This window comes from Mastomys coucha, unplaced genomic scaffold (assembly GCF_008632895.1).
Source record: "Mastomys coucha isolate ucsf_1 unplaced genomic scaffold, UCSF_Mcou_1 pScaffold19, whole genome shotgun sequence".
In the NCBI taxonomy this organism is placed as follows: domain Eukaryota; kingdom Metazoa; phylum Chordata; class Mammalia; order Rodentia; family Muridae; genus Mastomys; species Mastomys coucha.
The window spans coordinates 5,889,946-5,895,337 of record NW_022196901.1 but is presented as its reverse complement, the minus strand read 5'-3'; the positions used below and the strand labels follow the sequence as shown (position 1 = coordinate 5,895,337).

General features: G+C 40.2%; 1 pseudogene; it reads right to left on the bottom strand.

The window, feature by feature from the left end:
• LOC116097619 overlaps window positions 1-414 on the bottom strand; it is a 7,195-nt pseudogene extending 6,781 nt beyond the window's left edge.
• Between the last annotated feature and the right edge of the window lie 4,978 nt (window positions 415-5,392).

Below are 5,392 nucleotides of genomic sequence, written 5' to 3'. Positions count from 1 at the left end.
TCCTCTTTCTCCACAACCTCTCCAGCATCTGCTGCCACCTGAGTTTTTTATCCTAGCCATTCTGACTGCTGTGAGGTGAAATCTCAGGGGTTTTTGTTGTCGTTGTTGTTGTTGTTTTGTTTTTTTGTTGTTTGTTTTTTTGACTTTTGAAAACTCAGGAGCCAGCTTTTTAAGAGGAGCCTTTCTTTCTGTATTTCCAATTGGGGCTTTCCTTTCGTGTCCCTTTGCACTCCGGCCACATGAGAAAGACTTGGAAGGCAGAGCCTGGGATGTCTCGCGAAGCTCAGGCTGGCGCTCCAGTTTAATTTTCTCAGACAACTCTGTTTCCTCTCTCTCTTCAGTTTCATAGCCCTGAAACAGCTTGTGCCTTTCCTTCTCATTATCCCTCTTTACCAGCTGCATCCGCCTTTCCATATGGATAAACTGTTATTATGGTTCTTTTATTGAAAGTGGTGAACCTGAACATTAGAGGACTAGAAGAACTATTCCATGTCGGAGGCTCATAGGAAGAAGAACCAGGACGTAACTTTGTATCTCTGGCTCTCCTGCTCGTTTCCTGGTCTATGGCAGTGGCTTTCAAGGCATGGTTCCCAGACCAGCAGCATTAGAATCACCTGGGAAGGTGGCAGAAATGAAAATTCTTGGGCTACACCCACCACATCGAACCGAGACTAGGACCTAGCCATCACTGTTTGTTGAGGACCAAGCTATCCTCAACGGAATCCTGATACCAGTTCAAGTGTGAAAGCCACTGTTTTATGTCATGAGCCTCTACATTACGATAAAAACAACAGCAAACACAGTTCTGCGTGTGGCCAGAAAGACTCCCTGAAGAACGTGAGCTGTCTGTTGAGCCTTAGAATAACAATAGATGTGAGTTTAAAAGGATATTGTACTGGGTGTGTTGGGCATGCCTATAATTCCAGCACTCAGAGAGCTGAGGGAACAGGGTTCAGAGATCAAGACCAACCTAGGTCATATATCAAGACACTTTCAAAATCACACAGGAGAGAAAAATTGAGCATTTCTAGTATTTACTCCTATTTTCTCTATTATACTATAACCTCTGAAGGAAATTACTACTCAACTCAGTATTGAAATGGCAGGTAGAAGTTATAGACAGACAGACAGACAGACAGACAGACAGACAGACAGACAGACAGAATAAGTGAATAAATGAGTGAATGAATTTTGTTCAGCAAGTGAAATTGTTATGAAAAATAATGTATTATTCCAGAATTTAAGTAAAATTGAACTTGTCACTTCTCTATTTTCTGTGCACAATTTTCTTGGTTTCAGTTGATCTCAGAATTCTTAAAATACTCAGGTAAAAATGTCTGTGCTTTTCCTCACATGGCTCTCAGGAGAAGTGCCACATGCCCCTGCATCACTTAATGTGGACAATTACATTCATTACCTTTCGCAACAAATTTATTACTGCCTGAATACATTTAAGAAGGGATTCCAAATTTAGTCCTGTTAAACTAAGAATTTTGGAAAAATGGAAAAAAAAATGAAGTCAGATGGAAAAGAAAATTAATGCATTTTGTTGGATGAGATATGCTTATCCATTAAAATCCGAAGTAGGCACAAATTTAGTAAGTAGAAGATTGTGATTGGTATTCTCGTTCTAATTCATATAATGCTGAAACATTGCAGTTACTAATGCCTCCTATTAGGGATAATCCCAGTGGTACACAGTCCATAATGGAAATGTAATACATTTGTTTTCCATGACAGCAATACCCTGCAGTGATTCTGATGAACACTGCCTAGCTCTGTACCAATGCATGTATGATTATATGATTTTGAATGCATAGAGTTCTCCAGAAAAGTCCTACATACTGAAAAATTATTCTAAAGTGATTCTGAGAGATAAAAGACACTCTACTCTGACAAAATATCCCACTCTCCCAAAAGTAGAAAAAAAAATGCATTTACCTGATGTTTAAAGATGTTTTAACCAAACAAGCAGATAAGGCATATTGTAATAAAATATAAATGCTTCATGTAAATACAGAGAGAGAGAGAGAGGGTGACAGCAGGACAGAGACAGGGAGTGTCAGAGAGACAGAGAGAACGGGAGAAAGAGTCACACATCCGGAGGTCAGAGAACAGCTTGCAGAAGCCAATTCGTCCTTACCACTATGTGTTAACTGGGGTCTTAATTCAGATCTTAGGCTTCGCAGCAAGTGCCTTTCCCTACTGACACATCTCTCTGGCCCTCACATATGGTGCACCATAACTATGTATTAAGAGCCTATTGTTGGGGCTGGTGAGATGGCTCAGCAGGGACTGCACCAATTGCTCTTCGGAAGGTCATGAGTTCAAATCCTGGCAACCATGTGATGGCTCACAACACCTGTAATGAGATCTGATGCTCTCTTCTGGTGTGTCTGAAGACAGCTACAGTGTACTTACATATAATAAATAAATAAAATTTTTAAAAAGAGCCTATTGTTGAAGACACCACACTCTTTCATTACAAGACATAACTTAATCTGGAACTGATGAGATTTCATTGTGTTAGAAGGTGCTATGCAGGTTGCTGGAGGAGAAGAGAAATCAGTGGTCTTAAGCAACTCTAGACCCTTCATGCTACAGTGCTACCAGGCAAGATGTGCATGCTGGTACAATAGTGACTAGACAATTTAGTGGAGTATGGGAGGGTTAACCAACTGCTCTCTTGATTGGATTGGAGACCTGCTCTGCAGCTTCAAATTCATGCCTGTCCTGTTATCATGGTCAAAACCCATTGCTAAGGAAGTCATAGGTCTAAAGTGAGAACCTATTGGTGTTGCTTTAGCAAATGGTCATGTTGGTCAAATTGCCTTCTAAATGCTTACATTCATATTCACAGACTGGTGCTGCTCTCATCTTTGGTCAGAGGGGCTTCTTACTACAGTGAGTAGTGGCTAATGCAGAGGCTAGGAAGTGTTCAAAGTGATGAGAACCAGCAACTGTGCATTGTTCAGCCTTAGATAAAACATCTGTACCAAACCTCCCCTCCACAAAGGCTCAGAGGACACTCAGTAATGGGGCAGGAAGAATGCAAGGGCTAGAGAATTGGGGTGAGTGCTATGAAAAGTTGTCTTCAGGACATGACAAGGCTGCTCTACATGATGACCTGCACAAGACTAAGCTCATTTAAAATACCAGCATGAGGGAAGGGGGCTCCCAAGTCTCCACCTGGGACCGAGCAGCCATTAACAGGTGATGGCTTGCAAGGGAGGGAGTCATTTTCCTTGGATAGTAGTACTCGTAGGTGGCCCATGCAGCACTGGATGACTGCACACCCATGCAAGTCTAGCAAGCACTAACTGGACTCCATAGGTTATGAAAATGAGGGACATGCAGTTGGGAGGTACATGTGTTTTAGGGATGGGGGGAGGTGAAGACAGGGAGAAAAGAAGGGGAATGTTTCAGATTAAGACACAATGTATAACTATCTAAAATTGTCAAAACATAAGAAGAGCCGGGCACACACCTTTAATCCCAGCATTTGGGAGGCAGAGGCAGACAGATTTTTGTGTTTGGGGCCAGCCTGGTCTACAAAGCGAGTTCCAGGACAGCCAGGGCTACACAGAGAAACCCTGTCTTGAAAAACAAAACAAAACAAAACAAAACAAAACAAAAAAACCATAAAAAGAACCCTGAAGCCCAAAACATTTAACATCTGATTCATAGAAGGTATGCTCTAATGTTTCTTATTTTAAGCAATTTAAGCAACAAGTTGTTAATCAATGACAGACAAATAAAATAAGAAATGATAGAGAAGACTGAGGAAATGAAGGCATGTTAGAGAAAAATTTTTTTTTTCTTTTTGGTTTTTTGAGACAGGGTTTCTCTGTATAATAGCCCTGGCTGTCCTGGAACTCACTCTGTAGACCAGGCTGGCCTCAAACACAAAAATCTGTCTGCCTCTGCCTCCCAAATGTTGGGATTAAAAGTGTGTGCCACCAACTACCTAGCAAAAAGAAATATTTTAAAGACATGTTCGAGAGAGGTAAGCATTCAAGAAAGAAAGTTCCTTATTTATTATTTATCAAAAAAAGAAATCTAAGATCCACTATAGCATTTATTTGGTACTACAATTACTGGTCTATCTACTTCTGTACCAGACTATGAGAAAAATGCGTGTGTATTTATACACATATTCTAACACACAGAATATAGTTCCCACTTAAGCATTTAGTTAATAAATAATTGAGTCAGCAACTCCAATGGATGACGGTCCCTTATACTACAGCATCATGTTGAATTCATCATATCACCAAGGAGGATATATCTCAATTTAAGACACACTGAAGGACATTCTGGTTCCATTTAAAATGGTGTGAACCCACTATATGCTAATTCTTCTGATTACCTCATAAAAATGAATATTGATTTCCTGGTGACTTTGAAGAAACTGGATTCAGATTACATTGTATTAGAAAAGAATCCATGTTTAATAAAAGGAAAAATAAAAATATATATAATATGAAAAAGAAAGAAAACAAATAAGGCCAGCTTTACTGATAAAAAACTCAAAAACCTGTATAGTGTTCAATTTTCCAGCTTAGTGCACTCCAAATCGTGGGACCTCAGCAGGTCTGTGCAGGAAGACCTCTAATAGAAACATTCATCCTGATAAGAAGACTGGGAAGGGCATGCCCTAAAATGGAATATCAAGAATTGCAGTAGAAATATCTGGATTTGCTTTGGGTTTTCTTTTTCTCCATTTCCACCATACCCCAGAACATGCAGTAGGCATCATGCAAGCTTCAAAGGCCTCAGAAAAACCTCTGTTCTTCAGTCACAAGACCAAGAAAGAGTTCTTCAAGGAGAGGGCAAAGACTGTGTTTTTCTCCTTTCATTTTTTCCTGTGCCACAAATAATGTGACTCGCTGTAAGGGAGCTAAACCTCTGTCAGTGCAGCCTTCTAGCCAGAGATCCGAGATAAATAGAAACCCTCGGAAATGAACACCACAGAAGCTAAAGAATGAGACCCTCTGGGTCTGCACACCTCTCTATGAGCCATCACAGCTCTTAGCCTCATTCCTGAGATGGATACACTCAAGACAGCCCCCAAAGAAAAACAGCGAAAGCTTTAGAGCTGACAGGCAGTGTAGACCACACCCAGGTACCAACTGGGTGCACAGTGGCATATAAAGCCTAGATCCGGGCAGCTATAGACAATTTCTAAAGCTGGACCACAGGCACAGAGGCAGCCTCACCACCTGCCTGCTTGAATAACCTCAATGTTTATTAATTAAACCGGATTGTGTTCCAACACTCAGATACTCTTACTCAAAATATTCACGTACTGTAATAAAAGTTCTTCATATATATATAAATATATGTGTGTATATGTATATATGTGTATATATATATATATGTATATATATAT